This window comes from Ambystoma mexicanum, chromosome 12 (genome assembly GCF_040938575.1).
Source record: "Ambystoma mexicanum isolate Mex_15411 chromosome 12, UKY_AmexF1_1, whole genome shotgun sequence".
NCBI classification, from domain to species: domain Eukaryota; kingdom Metazoa; phylum Chordata; class Amphibia; order Caudata; family Ambystomatidae; genus Ambystoma; species Ambystoma mexicanum.
The window spans coordinates 418,630,627-418,651,709 of NC_090936.1; positions in this window are offsets into that span (position 1 = coordinate 418,630,627).

Below are 21,083 nucleotides of genomic sequence, written 5' to 3' on the forward strand. Positions count from 1 at the left end.
TCGCCAAGGTCGGAATGGGGCGGTAAGTCCGCCAACCACCATGGCGGAGTTGGCAACTTAGCGCCATGGACCATGGTGCTGATAGCACCATGGTTCTCCGCCAAGGTCGTAATGAGGGCCACTGTATGCTAAGAGGGATACACAATTCCCTATGGAACTCAACGCATACCGATGCAATATACCCATGCACAAACAAAATCAGAGCACCCTATACTCCAAAATGCCCCAATCATGACAAAAGATATAATGAATGCCATTGCAGCACTTCCCACCTCCAAAGCCTTGGAATCAGATGGTCTAACGTCTGCATTGTTTAAATAACTTGGGCATAAAGTGGCCCAGCACTTGTTGAAAGTGTGGCAAGAAGCTTTGCAGCAGGTCTTCCTCCCTCCTACTATGGTGAAGCCATGATTACGCTAATCCTGAAGCCCAGGAAAACCCCCACTAATTGTGTCTCTGTAGACCCATACAACTATTACCTATGTGTGGTGGCATATATCTAGTTGACAGATGTTACCTTGTGCCAGGAAGATCTGTGGATGAGGGGACAGATAGAAAAAGTGGTAGGGCGGGTGAACAGGCATTGGGTGCAAGCTTTAATCGGCCACTGGGTTACTACTGTATGCTTTTTATGTTGAAGGGAAAGTGTTAAGGGGAATTGTATTTGGGCAAGTTAAAAAAACAAAGGCTCTGCAAAAACTAGGGCGAGTTGGCAGTTATTTTACACGTTTTCCCACTCAGCTTGATCATAACCCCGGGAGCCGTTTTTCTTTCAAGGTTTTGACAGAGCAGAACTAGGTCTGCCTCCAATCCCAGTCTGCAGCTACAACCCAAACAGACTCATTGTGGGACACTGGGAATGCTAGGATCCCTCGCTGATTGTTTCAATGTGTCCCTCAGCGCATGTGTGAAGCTGCTGCAATTCCCATGCACAACCCCCACTCACCTGCACAAATACTAGAGCAGCGGCTTCTGCTTCTGGAGCAGGTCACTGAAGTACAGGCAAGTCTCTGTTCGGTCCATAACCGTGCACCATGCCACCTCAGTAAGCTTTACCCCACGAGGCAGACGGGCGGCTGTAAACCAAGTCTGTTGTAGGGCGTCCCTCTGTAGGTGGTGGGTGATAGGGCACCGTTGCCACACCAGCTTGGGGACACCTTTCAAAGGCTACCCCATGCAGGTGTAATAGTGATGCCCTATTTAAATGAAAAGCTCCAAGCTGCTATGTTGGAGCTGGAAGCTTATCACTTAAATAGTGCACCACTGCTATATCACCACAGGGCAGCCCTTCAAAGGCTGCTCCATTCTGGTGTAGCAGCAGCACCTTATTTAAATGAAAAATGCCCCGCTCCCATGCTGGAGCACTCGGCACCCACACAAGAGAAGGGGCTGTTAATATAAATAGGGTGCCTTCACCATGTCAGCTTGAGGGAGCCCTTGAAAGACTCTGCAATGCTTAAGAAGCTGAAGCGCCCAACTTAAGTGAAAAGTTCCTCCCAGGTGGGAGGACCTTTTCACTTGAGTTGGATGCTGCTGCCGCCCAGAACGGTGGAGCCTTTTATTTTACATGAGGTGCATTGGTCTCTGCTGCGCCAGCACAAAGGAGCTTTTTAAAGGCTCCTCCATGCTGGTGTGGCAGAGGCTAGGGTACCCCATGTAAATTATTTTAATATGACACCCTGGGCAACTGCCCAGGTTGCCTATGCCTAAGGCCGGCACTTCCTTAACACCCAGAGTTCCAGGCACATAAAAATGATCCGATTTTGATACACATTAACAGAGAAATGGTTTCATCAGACTGCGGTTAGAAAGAACCACCTTTTTTGTTGAAACCTGCCACCCGCCTTTCCAAGAAGAGACATTTGTTTTTTATGAGGAGCAAATCGTAATATATTTTTCAGTTTTTCAGGTGTGGGCTGCAGGGGCCACAGCTCTTCTATTGTTTAGAATTGTTGGTATGTGCAGTGCATGTTCCAGACAAATCGGAGCAGGTATATTAACCCTTTATGCAATCTAATTGGGAATGGGAAATTCTGACCCGTAGGATACAAGTATACCTCTGCAACAGAGACATAAACACCCTTGGCTATATTACATGGACTCAAACTTACTTTAATCAATGCTTTGATCATTGTTTTATTTAACGTTTTATTTTAGTAGAATGTTTTGAGAACCTACTTTGATGAAAGTCTCATCAAAGCAGGTTCGCCCCTGCTCATCCAGAACTATCAAGGACCACATCGACACCTTTGCTCCAGCCTTGGCCAATTTCTGCAAACTCCTTTTCCACTGGAACTTTTTCCTCCCCCTTAAGCACTATCTTCTAAAGAAGCCCTCGGCCAATCCTGCCTCTCCGGCTAAGTACTGCCCGATCTCCATCACTCCTTTCCTGGGAAAACTCTTGGAAAAGCTGGTCATCTCCCAGCTTAATCTACATACTGAATCTGTTGGTTGCCTCCATGACCACCAGTCTGGCTTCAGAGCTGCCAGAAGCACTGAAACGGCTCTCTTCAACACCCGTGAATACTTGATCTCCAATCTTGACTCTAATATCCCTTCTGTCCTCATTCTTCTTGATCGATCCTCTGCTTTTGACACAGTCAACCATGCCATTCTGCGCAATCGGCTCTGGGACAACCGTGGTATTACTGATCAGTCTCTGGCCCGGTTGACCTCCTTTCTCACCGACCGACCCACTCAGGTCCAACTGGGGTCTTTTCTCTCTTCTATCTCTCTCTCTACAGGTGGTTTTCCCCAGGGGTCTAACCTCTCTCCCTGGCTCTTTAACCACAACCTGGCAGCTATTGCCCACTGTGTCGCTACTTACTGCTCCAATTTTCAATGTTATGTGGCTGGCACTCAGCTCTCTTTCAGGATCCCCTCAGCCACCTCTGCTTCTTCTCTCATACCAGACTGTCTGACCGCAATTCAGGAATTGTGTGCTCTGCCTTAATGCCAGTAAGACCGAGATCCTCCTCATTGGGACACCTGCTCCCTCCTTTACTCTCTCTCTTTCTCTCTCTCTCTCTGGCTGCCCACTCTGGGCCAAAAATTATGGAAAGTTAAAGCAATTTTAGTCAATCAAATAATATCTGAAGAACTACACAATCACTCGAATCTGTCAAGAAATTGTTGGATGATATAAAACCTATTTACAGAAAACAAAAATATGTAAATTCAGGATGGACAAACTGAACTAGTAGAAGGACAGCATGTATACATAGTTGGAAGAACAGCCAGAAAATGGGTACAATTCTTTTTTAGATGACATTCTCAACAATCGCCATGTTGTTTGACTAATGATCTATCAAGTTTCTCTACAGAACAGTAAAATGTAGAAACAACACCTTTAGAACGTGAACTCACACTGACACGTAAAACATTGAACAGAGGAGGTTGTTTTTTAGACAAAGGAAAGAGAAAACATGATGGGGAGAAAGAAAAAACATTGATCAGAGAAATAAATCCCTAGTCAACATTTCATAACATACATAAACAGTTAATCAAAAATAAGTCTTGAAACAAATGGATAGGGTTGGTACCAATGAATGTTACTAAAGAGTTTGCTCTTAGGTGGACTTAGGGAACTGAATGCAAAATGTATTGGTGAAACTGTTTTTTTGGAACAATCAACATCTGTTGTGGAGATATCAAGGTCAACACAGTGTAAAAGGAGAAACTCCTTAATTCCACCAAATAATACATTTAGTAATACAGTGACAACAGAACTCAAACTAAATTTCATCAAACAATTAATGAGATAAATATATGTCGATATGAATGTAAAGCTTTGCAGGAAAAAAAATTCAACAACTAAATCTGCATATAATGGTTGAGAAATTAAAACAGTGGGAACTGAGAAAAATGTAAAATAATGTCTAAAACAACTAGTCAATGCGCTATGGATTATGACCCCTCTAATAAATGACAAACCATTTGGAATAAATCCTTACGGAGGTTGCTGAAAATTAATGGTTAAGTGAAGGTTCAAAACACAATGGGCCTCATCACGAGTTGGGCAGTATCCCTGGCGGTATTACTGCCGGGGCTATTAGAGTTACTGCCAAAACCCCCAGCGCTATTAGCGCTGGATCACAGGTTTGGCGGAACGGTAAGTCCCCATTCCCTATTGGGCCCATTTGGGAATTTCCCATTCCCCATTGGGCCCAATGGAAATTCTCAGTGCTAGTACCGCTGGCAGTATTAGCGCAGCGGTAATAGCGCCGAAAATTGGCAAAATCACAGCAGATTTGCCCCCAGCTCAGAGCTAGGGGTAAATCCTGCCAAATCCGTGATTTGGCAGACCCTTAATTGCAGCTGTAATAGCATTACCGCCGCATTTAAGGGTTACTGCCAAACTCGCGAAGAGGCAGAATGTATTAATCCAATATGCAATGTCTGTTATATTTTACCATGTGAGGAAAAATCACCCAATTTTATAAAGCCTTGAGGTCAACCTTTTGTTTAACAGAATCAATATTTATTTGAAGCAGTCTCTATTTGTATTGATAACACTTTACAACCATTAGTGAAATGAAATCAACATTACAGGAAAGATAGTGCACATTTTATACAAACAGTGGTATCCTATGCATGGGCACATGTTATGTTATATTTGGTGGTATTTGTATAGTGCCTGCTTCTATTGGTATGGCCTCAAAGCCCTGTGAGGATAAACACCCTTCAGAAGACCCTAGTCTGTGTGATAGAAGATATGTAGAGAATGGCTAGGTCTCTAACAGCAGCCCATATTACAAAGGCATGAGGATGGGTACTGTGTCAAATTGCCAAAGAGTCCAAGAGTCAAAGATTCAAGGTAGGTGAACAGCTAGACTGAATTCTGGCTTGACTCGGCTGTATTCTATGGGTAGTAGCGTTGGGTCATGGGTGATTTATGTTAAGTGCAAGGTGTAGACCAATAGTGCGTATCGCAAAGGTGTGCTGTTATGTGAATAGCTAGAAAGTATTTATTTATTTTTCTTTGGGGGACTCGGCTGCGATATGAGGGATGCTGCGCATGAAGGTACTGTGAAGAACAACTGAGGCATATTGGTTTAGGTCATGCAGTGCGTATCGTAAGAAGTGATAAGATCCGCCTGGCTGACTCCTCTTGTGGGCCTTGAATTTCCTCTGTAGGAGAGCGGGTAGCAGTGAGCTCTCAAAATGGGCATGAGATCCATATTAAGTGTGATGGGGAGCTGAGGGGAAGAGACAGTTTGTGATTGCCTTCCTGAAGTCAAATTGGTCCTCCATGCGGCGGATAGTTAATGGGAGGGAGTTCCAGACAGTGGGTGCTTGGACTGAGAAGGATGAACCCTCCATATGTGTTGATTTTGTCGCTGGAATGACTAGAAAAAGTGCTGACCCTGATCTGAAGTTTATGGTAGGCCTGTATAGTGTGAGTTTATGCTGCAGGTATTCTGGTCCTTTGTTGTAAAAGGCTTGATGGGTAATGCACTTCACCTTAAAGGAAGATTGCTGTCCGATTGGAAGCCAGTGAAGGACATGAAGGGTGGGGGAGATATGTTCTCTAGAGCTTAGGGCTAGGAGGAGTCCTTCTGCAGTGTTTTGGAGCTTTATTAACTGTGTTTCGGGGGCCCCAAGATATAGGATAGGCTATTGGTGTAACCTAGATATGAAAGAATGATAGCAACGATCCTAGAGAGTCTATGTGAGACGGTGTGGTAAGGAAAAAGGTGGCAGAGGATGCGTATATGTAGGTAACAGCATTTTACCACAAAGTTGACGTGATGTGATAGGGTCAGGCCCGCGTCCATGATGCATCTGACATTTTTTACTATGTTGGAGGTGGGGTATGGGGGTCTCAGGAGAGCAGTCAGGGTCTGGGTGAGGGAAGAGGGCGGTCTTCCCACATATCAAGATCTCAGTTTTGCCTGGATTGAGCAGGAGGTTGTTGGCCATAATCCAGCCTTCGATCTCTAAAAGGTAGGATGCAGGATTGGGAGAGGTGACCTGGGGCTGTTTGGGATTTTGAGAATGATTTGGGTGTTGTCTGCATAATATTAGCACACAAGGCCGTGGGATCGAATAAGAGTGAGTAGCAGGCTCAGGTAGAGGTTAAAGAGGAGCGGTCAGAGGGAGACGTTCTGCGGCACACCATGAGTGACTGGACGAGGAGCTGAGTAGAACATAGAATGTGGACTTTTTGGGATCTGTTGGAGAGGAAGGAAGCTATCCAATTCACAGCAGAATCCCTGATGCCAAGGGAGTGCAGTCTCTTGGTGAGGATGGAGTGGTCGATGGTGTCAAACGCTGCCACAAGGTCATCCCAAATGGAGAATAGGCAGGGTTCAGTTCCTCATAAATGTCTGAAACCAAATTGGGCGGAATCCAGGATCTTGTTTGATTCTGAGTAGAGGAATAGTTGAAAGTATGCTGCTAGGTCGGCTAATTTAGCTACATAGTGGTTCTTTGAGATGGGTCTGCAGTTGGGGAGGACAAAAGGTTAGAGGGAGGTCCTTTTGAGGACAAGTTTGATTTAGGAGGTCTCACATTCTGATGGGAAGGAACCAGAAGTGAGTGATGAGTTGACGATGGATCTTGTGATGTCACCGGTACAGGTGGCTATCAAGATTTCTTGTAGCATTGATGGGGGAGTAAGGTACCCACGGGATCCTGTGGCCCCCCTGACTGATAGTAGCTTAAGGATTACAGGGGGTAGAGTGGTGAAGGTAGAGAAGAGTGGGAGGATGGAGGGTGCTTCTGATGGTTTGGGAGAGGTTGGAGGGGAGGGGGCATGTGATTTTAGAGAGGATGGAATTGTGTCTCTCTTGGGCTATGTGTAGAAGTGGTCAGAGAGGGAGTTACAAAGGGATTGGGTAGTGGCTGGTAGTGTTGGTGGTGCAGGCAGAAGCTTTGAATTCAGCAATGAACTTGAAGAGTTCCCTCGATGGATGCGGGGTATTGGAGATTCAGTTCCGGTAGTAGGTTGTTTGGACTTTTCGTATTTCTGTCTGATAAACCTTCAGTTGGGAGGCATAGGCCATTCTGCTGGATGGTGATGGGTTTGCGGCCATCTATGCTTCAGGATATGTTTCATGGTTTTCAATTTTATGAGGGCTGGGGTGAACCATCTGGGTGAGTAGCCTTATCTGTTAGAGAAAGATCTGAGGGGGAGAGGGAGCTAAGTGTTTCAGAAAGCCAGTGATTGTATTTGGAGATGATGATCTGACCCAAATGGAGAGGGGTGGATGTTAGGGAGGCTAGTAGGGTCTCTGCCAGGTCCAGAGTCATTTTGATTTCCTTACAGAGGTGGGATTGGGTTAGTGGCCCCGGAGGTGCTGGTGGGATCCGAGAAGAGAGGGAGAAGAATGGTCAGACCAGACAAGCGGTCATGGTGGTAGTGTGCTAAGGAGGTACGATGAACCAAAGATAGGGTCTAGGGTGTGACCAGCAGATTGTGTGGGCCCTGAGACTAGCTGTGTTAGATGCAAGGTTTCCAGGTTGTCCAGTAGTGGTCAGGTTATTGGGTTATGTGGAATGTCGAACCAGATTTTGAATCCCCTAATACTGTGAGGTGGGGTTGGGAGACCATGAGGGATGCTATGTCGCTTAGGGATTCTGCAAAGCTTCTATTGCATCCTGGGGGTCGATGAGCAAGAAACTGTGAGTGTGAAAGGGCGGGAGCAGGAATTTTACCAGGAGGGATTTGCAATCTATGCTGCATGCTTGTTCGTCTGAGTGTGAGGCGTAGAGGGAGGCTTTGTGAAGGATGGCAATGCCACCTGCCCTGCTGGCCCTGTTTTACACAATATGTCTGTAACCCAGTGGGGAGGCTTCATGTGCGGTCAGCCGGAAGTCTTGGGAGGACCCGGTTTCGGCGATTAAGAGGATGTTGGGGCGTTCATATAAGATTAGGCCATATATATTGTGGTGAATGCAATTCAGATGACTGTGTTTTTTCGAAGACTAGGCGGGGAGGGTTACCACTGAGGGGTGGGGCAGGGTCAATGCAGAGAGGAGAGAGGGTGATGGCCGGAGAGGTGATGGAGGTTGTGATGAGGAGGGATGGCCAGAAGGTGCTGTCAGGCAGTTGGCTTGTAGTGTGACGGGGTGGGGTATGGAATCAGTGCCTGGTACAAGATGTGTGTGTGGGAAAGGGTGTCCTTAGGGGGGGCAGTTGTTTTCTGCACCATGGTGAGGGAACGGAGGTTATACGTGTTAATGGTGGATGTGTGGTGAGGGTTGGAATGGTTGCAGAGTTCTGGATTTTGGATGGTAATGTACAAGGGATGGGAGTGTATGCGGTGGAGGGTGAGGATTAATGAGCCATGTGCTGGGGCTACTTGTGTTAAAGGAGATGGATTCTCTAGTATTGGAGGAGGGGACAGAAGGTCTCTGTGATGGGGATGGATTTCCAGTCGGGGGTGCTGGGAGTCAGGTGACAATCTCCTAGAGCTGCATGGGGTGGAGTGCTTGCCATGTGGGTCTAGCGGGCTATTTAGCAGGTTAAGGAGTGATTTCACTGGATTCGGGAGTGTCAGTGAGGAAGTGAGTGTGTAGGTAGAAAGGGTTGGACCCTGCAATGCTTGTGCTGATAATAAGGAAATTGATGTTTTTCTAGTTTTTCATATACAGGATTTAATTAGTGATTTCAGTAGGTCAGCCAACACGTGTTTCAACCCATCAGGGCCTTTCTAAAGGCCAAACTGATTGTGGGATGCCCATTGTTGATGGGTGACTGGCTTGCTGGTTGGCCCATCCTGTTGGCAAAGTGGAGCTGGCTCCTTGGCTCCGTTGAGTTTTTTGTGTCGAGCCACAGGAATCTGTGGCTTGACGACCCTATAGAAGTTGGCCAGGTGGGCTGTTGTGCCTTTCGGCTGCTGTTCTCCTTGGCTGGTCTCTGGATTGTGACTGTGTAGGTGTGAGAGCTATTCTTATGCCTGTGTGGTAGGTGGGGGGATATTTGCTTGATAGGAGTAACTTGAGAGGTGAGGTGCATATTCTTTAGGTATTTTGAGGGAGCCGGGGGCATGTGGGTAAGGGTTGGAGGGTCGCAAAGTGGGGGGTGGATACAAGGATTGCACGTAAGGTACTTAGGGATGTAAATCAGGCATCTGAATGCAGAGATTGCTGTGCTGGTGGGAAAGTGAGGCTAGCGAGGGTGGAGGAGAAGTGGTCTAAAGTGGGGTCAGCCTGGTGTGAGGGGATGAGCTGGGGGGATAACCTATGTGGGGAAGGATGGATGATCGAGGGGGGCGAGGGGAGCAATGTATCAGGGGTAAAGGAGAGTGGGTTGCATCGTCTCATGACTGCTAGGTTGGGAGGGGGTGGCAGCATGCAAGAATGGTGTCTTGCCGGGTGAATAGGGACCTTTCTGGTGCCAATTGCCACCTGTAATTTTGAAGCTGTTAGCCATGGTGAGAGGTTGCAACTGTGGAAGTATTAACTTAATATTAGGGTTGGGTAATTATTTGGTGTATTGTGGGGAGGAAGGAATGAGGTCAAGGAAGGTTTACCTGGTTCTGGCCGGGTGACTGCAGGAACCCACCCCTCCAGTGCCTCCAAGAGGCCAATTGAGAGTGCGGAAAAATATTACTGGGGAGAGTTCAGGAGTGGCACTTACGTCAGTGAGATTCCGGGAGGTCAAATAGAGGTGTGGCAGAGTGTGACTGTGGGGAGTTTCAAAACATCAAACCCAGCTTAGAAGCAATCTGGGAAGCAAAATACAAGTTTGGCAAGATGCAACAGTGGCAGGATTCACAGTGGCACAACCTACTTGCGGGACAGTGAAGACTGGAGGGGGGTATCTGTACTTCTGCCCTCTATATGATTTACAGAGACACAAAGCACCCCAGGCAAGGTTCTCTATATGGTAGCTATGGACGAGCAAACATAAAACAATCCTATTGCTTCCAACAGGTTCCCCCAAAAGCACTTCCGTGGAACTAATCCCAAACAAGGTTCATTCAAATAGCAACAAAACTTGCTCATTCAAGAAAAAACAAATACAAGCTAATCAATGGAAAAAATAAGTAATTTACTTTATTAGATAAGGAATTATTTACTAAGTGTAGTGGATTTCCCACTTAGTATGCAAAGCTGAAACTCATAACAGGAAGTAAAGTGTCTTCACTTACGATTTCTAATATACATAAAGGTAAAAGAGAACCTCAAATCGTACCTGAAGCTAATCCACACAAAAAAAATACATGCACTAGCTATGGGCGAGCAACCAAAGCTCTCAGGAGGTGATGCAGGCTGGTTCTTAAGTACAGTGAATCGGCAAGCCCCCATAAAGGAATGTCCACACACTATGTTAGGTGATAACACAGGGTCTTTAAATAAAATAAGCTTCAGTAAAATATATACATATAAATAATAACAAAAAACATTTGGTTACTTAAAATATTGTCATGCGCCCTTGTTTCTTGAGAGAAAAAGAGACAAATGACACTTTTTCTCTGGTTTATAAGCATTTGACTTTTAATTGAACATAATTTGTATTTCGTCGTTCACAGCGTCTTTTTCAAATCAAGGCTAATCATGTCACATTTTCAAAATATACATTCCATTTTCAAAAACCAAAAGACTCCAATGGGTATGTGCGGATTACATTGAAAAGCACATTTTCATTCCATAATTGCATGTATACAGATGGCCATTGAGGGAGGGGAAAAGGGTAGGAGTGTTAGGGATGGTTGAAACAAAAGAGTACATTGAATAGATGGAACAAAAAGCAAAAATCAATAAAAGAAAAATAAAAGAAAAAGAAAAGAAAATCTCCAAGTTAGTGATTACAATCCAATTTTACTTCTCAAAATGTAAGTGTGCAAGGAGTCCTTAATGGGCTGTTGACTAAGTTAATGGTTTCATTTGACTTCTTACCTAATGTTGTTCATTCTGTATTCAAAGTTTTTACGTTTTTTCAAAGTCACATCACGGGCTTCGGCCCCATTTTTAAAAGGTCTGATTTAATGATTCAAGCTTTGTAGTCATGGGTTAAATCCCTGAAATAAAAACATCATGCGGCTCTTTAGTAAGCTTGCATTGCATCAGTTGTTGTTATTTGCTTTGGAGAGTTTGTGCGACCAATCTGCTGTTCTAAAAATTAAATAGTAACTGTCCATTCTTATCATACGGCTATGAATTCTAATGATATGAAAACGAGCTTAGTGATAGACCTAGTGTTTGTTTTTACCAGCCGCAGTTAAGTTTTCAAGATATGCACAGTTAAACTTTCCTTACACTCGTTCGTGTATTAAAAACATTATTGCTTGAGTCTCGTATCTCCACGAGTACCCACGTGTATCCACACATGCTGAAAAATCGCCATAGGGAGCCCCTCTAGCACGCTTACCTGTAGCAGCGTGTTCCGTGCCGAAAAGTCCTCGTCCGCTTTTCGCCGTGTTTGTATTATTATTATGTGCATGGTTGCCTATCTGTTTAGTCCTACTTCTCTTTTCTCTTCAGTGATCATATTTACTGTTTTGAATAAGACTGAACTCCTTATGTAGGAAGGACATTTCGTATTTTTATGGATTGATCATTAAGTAAATCTCGGAGTTTAAGTTAAATTTGTAATTATATTATTGAATAGATCGCGGTAATATACGTTTCTAAAAAAATGGTTTCTAATATCAGTACATTGTCTCGATTGGTGCTTAAATGCTTTTTACGTGTTGTATGATGACACATTTGAAATTAATTGTATGGGGAACACAGTGGCTGTTGGAACGTCCCTGGTAGTCCCTCTTTTATTTCTATCATGGGCATATTTTGGGCAAAGATCTTTCAGCATGGGGGTTACATCGCCTTCCCAACGTTCAATACTAATGTTAATCGAATGCTAATTAATTTGAAGCTGAACTCAAGGGGTTATTTTTCGCGTAGCACGTTAAGGTGTTCATAACGTTGTGATAACTAAAAACAATATCAATAATACATCTGACTTTTGTAGTAAATGTGCCACCAACAATTGAAATTCATTGGCCTGAAAAAAGTGACTCTAGGACCAAGAGGAGGAGACCATGAAGCATAGCTCTCAACTCACCCGCTTTTGGTGGGTGTCACCCGCCTTGCAAAGGGCTGACTCACCCGCCAATCCTCCTGCAAGCCCATTCATTCCAATGGGCGTCGCACCCGCCAAAAACAAAATCAGGTGATTTCACCCGCCTTTGCAACACAAATGGTTGAGAGCTATGCCATGAAGTGAAACTTAGGCAAGAAGAAGAAAAATTAATTTGCAAATTCCGCGCCGTGGAAAGGGGCCAGAACTCAGACAATGAGATAGCTTAATTTCTTTAATGCTTAATGAAAGTACAAATTCCTGTCAGTGACTAAGAATACGCAGTAATAAGATTGTTTCTTGTCTATTCGTTGGTGATTTCTTTGCCAGTGTTGGGCTAAAGGTAAATTAATGTCTTGACTTCCGATGTTTGATAGGTGTTCCCGTATTCTTATCCTGAGTTCCCTTATGGTGCTGCCTATATAGATTTTCTCACAGTGGCAAATTATTGCATATACCACAAACTTGGTCTTGCAGTTGATGTGGTCAACAATCTTCTCGGTTATGTCATATTTGTCTTTAAAGATCACTGTATTGTTTGATGCAAGTTTGCACATAGAACATGTGCCACATTTCCGAAAACCTGTTGGTAGTGGTGGAAGCCATGCGGTTGGGGTTTCTTTTTTCACTTCCGGAAGGAGAGAAGGGCTCAGAATGTTTTTAATGGTTTTAGCTCGTCTGTAGATTAATGTTGGATTGTCTCCTATATATTTCTTCACAATTTCGTCTAGTTGTAACAAGTGCCAGTTCTTCCTCAAAATCTTCCTCAACACTTTGTCAGCGCAGTAACTGGCGATGAAACTAATTTCTTTTCTTTCCACTGGTGTACGTTTTGTTGCCATGAGAGCGTTCTCCCTATTCATTTTTGATGCTTTCTCCCTAGCTTGTGCTATTGTTTTATTTCCATAGCCTCTTGTTTTAAATCTGGTGGTCAGTAGTTTGCATTCATCTTCAAAACATCTCTGTTCGGAGCAGTTCCTGCAAGCCCTAATAAATATATTTTGAAAATGTGACATGATTAGCCCTGATTTGAAAAAGACGCTGTGAACGTCGAAACATGCGTTATCACAAAGGGCACCTAAGAAATACAAATTATGTTCAATTAAAAGTCAAATGCTTATAAACCAGAGAAAAAGGGTAATTTGTCTGCTTTTTCTCTCAAGAAACAAGGTCGCATGACAATATTTTAAGTAACCAAATGTTTTTTGTGCTCAAAATTAAAATGGAGTAGAGGAGCCAAGGGAACTTCGTTGTTACATAGCTCATGCGACCGTGAATAGCTAATCAGTAGGTACTAAGAAGGGCGCTGAGGTCCATTTGAAAGGGAAACCCAACTAAAAAAGGCTCCATAAAAAGGCATTTATAAATAATAACACTTTGTACTCAGGCGGTTCTATTCAAATAATGGCAATTTGATATAAACTCTATGTGGCACCACACTAGGCTTAATTTCAGTAAAAATGCACCAACTCATGACAGTTTTAAACAGGCATGTGAATTCTTAAGTAAGGTGTACGTTCATAGATCAAGGAAAAAAGGCAGGTTAGTTTCAGAACATAGGCAGTATACTTTCATGAGTCTCAAATAGTGATACTTTGTGAGGATCCCCCATCTGGGCAACCTGCAATGAAAAGGTTAGGGAGTACCTTATCTTGTCTTTTACAGCCCAGTCCAAAAAATGTTCAATAAAGCTCTGCTTTCTTTTTACAGGTTCTACCACCCCAATGTACCTGAGAAGCCACAGAAGAACAGGACCCAAGATGACTCTGGGACCCCCGAACAACTTTTGAGGATGGAAGACGCTCTTCCTCATCACAGTACCTTTGGTGCCTTGGCAGGCGAAGTGGCAGAGTTTCTTGGCTTTACTCAATGGTACCCCTGAAGGATGGACCCCATTTGCAAGAATGAGTCGCTGGGATGCTGAGGTTAAGAGAAAAAGAGGAACCAAGTACTTTCGGAAAGGCAGCGACTTCAGCTTTGAAACACATTTTTGAGTGAGAGGTCCCCAGATACACACATTGGAACCCCATTCACTCAGGCTGAGCCAGGCTCAGGCAGCCAATAATAAACAAGTGCATTCATGCAGGCAGGTAGCCAATCAGACTCACAGGCATTCAGGCCATCCACTCCACCCAGACACCCATAACACAGAATCTGGATTGTAGTAAGCACCCAGCCTTTCAGCACACTACTCTGCATTCACTCCAGTTTCTGTCAGGGCTGGCCCAGGCATTGTGTTGCACACACCAAAACCAGACACCCACAACACAGAATGTGAGTTCACTTCAGACTCTATTCGTCCAGGTCCCACCCCAAGGGTGTACCCCCTGGGAAGGCTCAAGTCAGTCTGACAGGAGGCAGCTGCAGAGCCACATATGGCCTTTCCACCCAAAAGCCAGTCAGGAAGAAAGGGACAGAGTCAGGGCTTCCCAGGACTTTGGAAAACAAGGAGTAAAGGCAATAGGAACCAAGAGGCTACAGTGGCCATATTGCCTTTCATCAGGAATCTATTGATTCCTATGGCAGGGCCTATGGAGTGTCCCAGGAATGGAGGACTCGGGGCCCCTGCTAAGTCAGCATGCAGCTGCCACCAGACCATACCCTGCTCTGTGGGCAACACACATGTGCCCAAAAACACACATAAGGGGCACAAGGGTGCATCCCCACCCATGGGTGCCATAAGGGTATACCATGGGTGTTGTTCACAAAAAGGAAAACAGGAAGAGCTGCACTGTCAGGGATCCAGACTGGACCTCAGTGGCAGAAAATATACAGAAAACACACATAACAAAGTTGTAGAACAAGGACTAGGAGGCCTGGTCCCTCCAAAAGGCATTTCCAGTATCATAAGGACACTCTGGGAAGTGAAATGGCAGTGTGGCAGGAGCCAGCATTGGCAAGATTTTTAGTGGCAGACCCACACCAGCAGCACTCAGGGAAGTGGAATGCAAGTGTGGCAAGTACAACAATGGTGGGGATTCAAAGTAGCAAACCCAAATCAGGAACACTCTTGGAAGAAAAATGCAAGTGTGGCAAAGTACAACAGTGGAGAGATTCACCTTCCTGCGAGGCAGAACATCTTGGTGTCATCTTCAACTCCACTCTCTCTTTCTCTCCTAACATCTCGGACATTGCCAAAAAGTCCTACTACCAGCTGCATCCCCTCAAAGGGACTCTTCCCTTTCTTACTTTCCCCCAGAAGCTCATTGTCTCCAGAGCCCTGGTTCTCTCTAGGCTGGACTTCTGCAACAGCCTCTTTCTAATTCTGCCTTCCTCCACTCTCCGCCCTCTGCAACTAATCCAGAACAAGACTGCAAGACATATCCTTGGCATCAAGCCAAGGAACTGTATCTCTCCAGCCCTAAAATCACTCCAATGGCTACCGGTGGCTGCAAGGATCAAGTTCAAGACCCTTTGCATTGTCCACAAGGCTTTCTGGGGCCGTAGCCCGCACTACATCCAACGCTCTCTTCCAAAACACCATCCTTCTTGAGCCCTTCACTCATTTACTTCCAACTCTCTTAGGGTTAGACGCTTCTACATGCAGAGAGTGGGGGGTTGGGGGGTATAGATCTGTCTCCTCTTCAGGTGCCACCCTCTGGAATGGCCTCCCTGCCCCTCTCAAACCTGGCCCAGACAACTTGAAGTTCCGGGAGCAGCCCCAAACATTCCTCTTCTCCTCTGCTTTCTCTCTCTCTCTCTCTCTCTCCCTCCCTCCCCTGCTGATCTGTCTGCTGTACCGACTGGTTGCCTGGCTACCCTCACAGTCTCACTGGGTACCAGGCTCTTTCTTGATCAATCACCCTTGCACTCCCCCCCTCCAGGCCTACCACGCACTTAGGGGCTGTAACTGTAACCCTACAGTCCCTTGTTCTCGTTGCACTACCCAGAGCCATGCTGAACTTACTCAGAGCATTGCTGCCCTGTTTTCCCCTCCCCTCTGCCTTGCACTTCCCCCTCCCTTTCCCTTGCACTTCTCATTTTCGCACTTGCATGATCTGAATGACACAAGGCCTAGTAAGGTCATTTGCCTTGTCCTCCCTTTGTCTTCCCTTCCTTGTCTTGTTGCGCCTAGAAACACTTGTTTAGAGGCACGTTATAAATGACTTATCATATCATATCACTGGTGGCAATCCCAAATCAGGAACACTTTTCAAAGCAGAATGCAAGTGTGGCAAAGTACAACAATGGTGATATTCCAAATGACAAATCTACCTTAGGGACACTTTTGGGAGCAAAGTGCAAGTGTGGAAAAGCACAACAGTGGAGAGATTCATAGTGGCAAACCAAATCAGAAACACTCTTGGAAACAGAATGCAACTATGGCAAAGAATAACAATGGCGAGATTAAAAGTAAGGCATCCACTACCTGGAAGTAGCTGTTGGTTGGAGCATCGAATCTGCCAGGAGAGAGCCATCAGGCAAACAGGGAGGGGAAAGTGCACTAAAGAAGGCACCCTTAGCCTGTGCCCTGATACGGCTGCCCGGGCAAGGCTGCTCTGAGAGTTCTTCCTAAGAAGCCGCAATTCTAATCCGGTGTCATGGGGGTCGGCATGGGGTGGAATGAAGTAGGGTCAAAGGGGAGTCAACGGTAGGGCCTGACACTGAAAACAAGGAAGCATGCAAAGACGACTAGGGGCAAGGGGGATGGAGGAAGGTGGCAAAAGGTCTAAAGGCCCAAACACAATTCAAATAACAACACGTTTTGCAGCAGCGAAGAGTCCTCATCCATGCTAGATGCAGCAAAAGAGGGATTTCCTCGGCATACAGGAGGGTTAGTGTTCTGGGGTCACCTGACCCGGAGGAACACCAATACAGTGTCAGAGGGGTGGGCGGGGGGTGGAATGAAGGAGGGCCGAAGGGAAGTGGAGGCAGGGCCTGGCGCTGAAAACAAAGAAGACCACAAAGAAGACTAGGGGTGAGGGGGATGGAGAAACGTGGCAAAAGGGCCAAAAGCCCAGATAAAATACAAAACAAAATCGATATACATTAGCCACCATAGATGTAGTGGGTCTTTATCAAGCAATGTGAGAGAGCATTGAGAAAATTCATATAATGGTTGTGCATCATGACTGTTTTTCTAATATTTTTGGTTACAGTCTTGAAACAGTAAAATACAATTTCAAAGTACCTAATATAAGCAAACTAAAGGTACTTTGAAGGGGGTTCAGTTCACCCCACATATGCAAACCTGTTCATGCAGAAATAGTAAACACTATATATAATTAAAACACTCATGTGGAAGAAAGACGGTGCAAATTGGCTACTGCACATTAATGCAGTAGGCTTTTCTGGCATAGAACAAATAACTAATTAGCAAATCTGGTGAAGCAAGTGAATCTCTCACATGAACTTATTAAATTCACAGATAATACTGGAGGGGTAGAAATGAACTTCCTAGATACAATCCGAAGTGTGGCAAACAAGCAGTTCAAGCTTTTCGTTTTCCATAAAGTAATGGATCAGAAATCATTTCTGAGAGTGTATTCATAACACCCTAAAAGCTGAACTAACCATACTTGTAATACCTTGGATTAAATACAGTGGCACACGTGAGGAAGATTTTGAAGTAGACGCTAATAGTTAAAGTGTAAAACACATGGAGGGTAAATACAATCCAAAAGATGTTGGTAAAATGTACACTGTAGTTAAAAATAGCAAGCAAGAAGAACTATCGATTTCACATACTAAGTAAAGCAAACAAAGGCAATAGGCCTGCCTTTTAAATGAAGGAGATTTAGATGTGTTACAAACACAATGCTACCCCTTCCTTACAAAGCCAGATCTGTTTACTTTGCCAATGCTTGTTTTTAAACATTTTTTTACATACGGAGGCTTGGCCTGTGTTCTCGGCAGGAATCCCATAGTGACCCATCTCTGCTGCTTGCTCCCCTGTTTGCTAGGCCAGCAGATCTTCACATCAATGCCTGCATGCCTCACACCTTAAGAGCAGCGCCCTCAGGCTGGACATGTTCAGGATCGAGAACAGGCAGCAGTAAATAACAAATAATAAATCTGGGCTCCTGGTTAGGAACCTATTCTGCCCAGGAAGGCTACTTATATAACAAAAACACACCTAGTTTTTAGCACTCTCATCCGGTCCTATGACCATAATGAATGCACACAACACTCTATGTACAGTACCTGGTAAGGGTAGCTTCTTGTTTTTTTACGATTAAGCAGTTTGCATTTAGTCAAGAAAAGTACAAGTTTTTCGTAACAATCATACAAGGAGATAAAACACAATAACATAAACACTAATTGGTCCAATGAATTGTGTATCAGAACATGAAATGAATCGTGTACTGCCAAAGTCTAATAGGCAGTGTGTAACAGGGAACAAATGAACATTTCTAACAGAGACAACAAAACAAATAACATAATGTTCTTTCGGAGAACAGTGATGGTACACTGTGGTTTTAAAAGGTGCGTCTACACCAAGGTGTTTCGGCCATCTGTGTGGGGTAAATGAGCCTTGTATCTGACACGGCCTTCATCAGGACGGGGCTGTATGAGAGGAAAATTCATAGAGTGCTGTGGACATGGAAATGGAGAATTAAACAGGGGAGTGCTCAAGTGAAAAACATTTTTTTAAATTACATTAAATGTGCCATGTGAGAAATATCATGGAGGAACATCTTATCTAAGGGGTTAATTGACCCTAGGCACGTGTATGGGCGACTGTCTCTTATAGTAGTGGTCCTGGATTGCTCCTAATGTCAAAGAAGAGAGGGGGACATACTAAATATATTGTCCTCACGTGCAAAGCACGGTTTCATAAGAATTAAACTAACAGCTAGAGCAAGCTTACCTCAAGGTGGAGGCAGTGGTCAGGCTTGGTCTCACGGCAGGAAAAAGTCCGGAAAAAGTGTCCTACAAGAGGGCATAGTATCAATGTGTTGCTTATCTGTGTATTACTGGTTAGAAGAATCATATAGCGCCTGCGGCATACCTTTTTTGATTTAGTCGCTCGCGGGCAACGTTTAGCTGACCGGGGGCTGCTGAAACGAGCGGGCCGCGTGTAGCAGACAGAGCGCTGCTAAAACAAACACGGATTGCTGAGTCATTCCGTGTGTACGAGGGACTAGAAAACGAGGCATTGCTAATGCCGTTGCCAGGCTCCGATACTCTTTATATGGGCGGCCAGCTTGGAAAAGCTGCGTCGTACCGGGCTGTATAATACTGCTAAAAACCAGTGTGTGCTCCGGAATAGCTAAAAAACTAATTTAGGCAAGTCGCCTATTCAACATCCATATTCACCTGTCAGCCTCTGCCCCCGGATGCTGATGAGCAGACAACACCCACTATGCTCATTGGTTGGGCTACTCAGCATAGTGAAGGTGGCCTCTGCACGAAGATAACACCAGTAGGCATAGTAAAGGGACTTCTGTCTATCCTGGTCTTTTTACTATTCATATTAGTAATGATATGTGGTTAAACAAACAAATCATAACTTTGTGGTGAATTGACAAAATGCAAACATGATGAAACGCAGCACAACAGTGGATAACACATCAATGCAAGGTGCATGGGAGCCTGAAAATAAAACAAGCTCTTTAAAGAAACATTCAGCAAATATCTCCCCAGCAGACAGCTTCACTTGCTCATTCAAAATGGCCACTGCTGCAGCAGAGATGTCAGCAGGACACACTTGTTATGCATGCAAGGCAGTTGATTGACTCCAGTACCTCGCCACCTCTGGTGTAATGGCGATTGCGGTAATAATTAGTTGCCTGTGGTAGGGTATACAAAAGATATATGGAATATATACATAAGCTTGTTATTAATCAAAATGTACCTCTTTGGTGATATATAATGGCTATACCCCCGCACTAACGTGAATGGCGGTTTAGATTCTATTAAGATACACAGAGGTGAGTATTATGCATTATTACTTCTTTACTAACAAACACCAGCGAAGAAATGTTACAAACACCACCATTTTTAAAACGGTATAAAACAAAGAGAAAAACACACGAAGACCCCAACCCAAAATGGCAGTCCTGGCATGTTATCCAATAAGGTTCTTTCCCCCTCTATAAATATCCAGGAAACTAGTCCATCATCTTCTTCTGAAGCTGTGAGAGGAAAGCAGATACGGAAACCGCACTCCAAACCAGAAGCACCAACCACCCGGAAATGGAAGACCATCGGAACCTTGTACTCTTCCACCCATTCTGCTAAAGCAATAATCCAGCTTTGCCCTCAAACGATCGATCGCTAAAGGGAGAGAAACAAAGCATAAAGAAGGAAGGGAAGGGAGGGATAATACTTGCCTCTGTGTCTCTGAATAGAATCTAAACCCCCACTCATGTTAGTGCGGGGGGTTTGCCATGCTATGTCGAGACCAGAGCCTTTCTATTACGTTCAAAGCTCTTGCAACACCACGTTAGCTACAGCTTACATTTTCCTGTAATAGAAAGATTTAAACGTAGACTCCTTGGAGCGGTCAGCTGCTTGCAGGATAACCTCCAAACCCCCCGCGTCTCCCCTCTAAGCAAGTCCGACTTAGAGGCCATGGCTTCCCGAGCAGAATTAGCTCCAAAAAAACCCAAATCTATCCCAGGCTCCCTCATAATCCAACGCACTCAGCGAGCCAAGGTGGCTGAGGAAACTGCAGTAAAGGCTTTCTGAAGGAGATGAGTAGCTGAGAGGTGGTAGGAGCTTGCAGCTCACTAGTAACCTTGATATACGTTTGTAAACAGTGAACAGCACACAATTTCTGACCTTCTGGAAAAGAAGGATAAGAAACAAAAGTAAACCAAAGTAGATAATAAACACTTGGTCCAACGTGAAATAAAAAAGGTTACCCCTTCTGGTGAACAAACCTTATTATCCACATCCAACGCTTTAACATCAGACACTCTTCTAATGGAATACTCTCCCAAAAGGCCTGGGAACTCCTCAAGGACTCACAAAAATCCTCTATGCCAGGAACTGAAGCTGCACCTGCAGAACCAACTTGTGACAGCCGCTACACGTGTTTGTGATTATCAGCTGGAAGGACGTAAGGAGCCTGGGGAGATCTACCGCAAATTCCAGAAGGGTTGCAAAC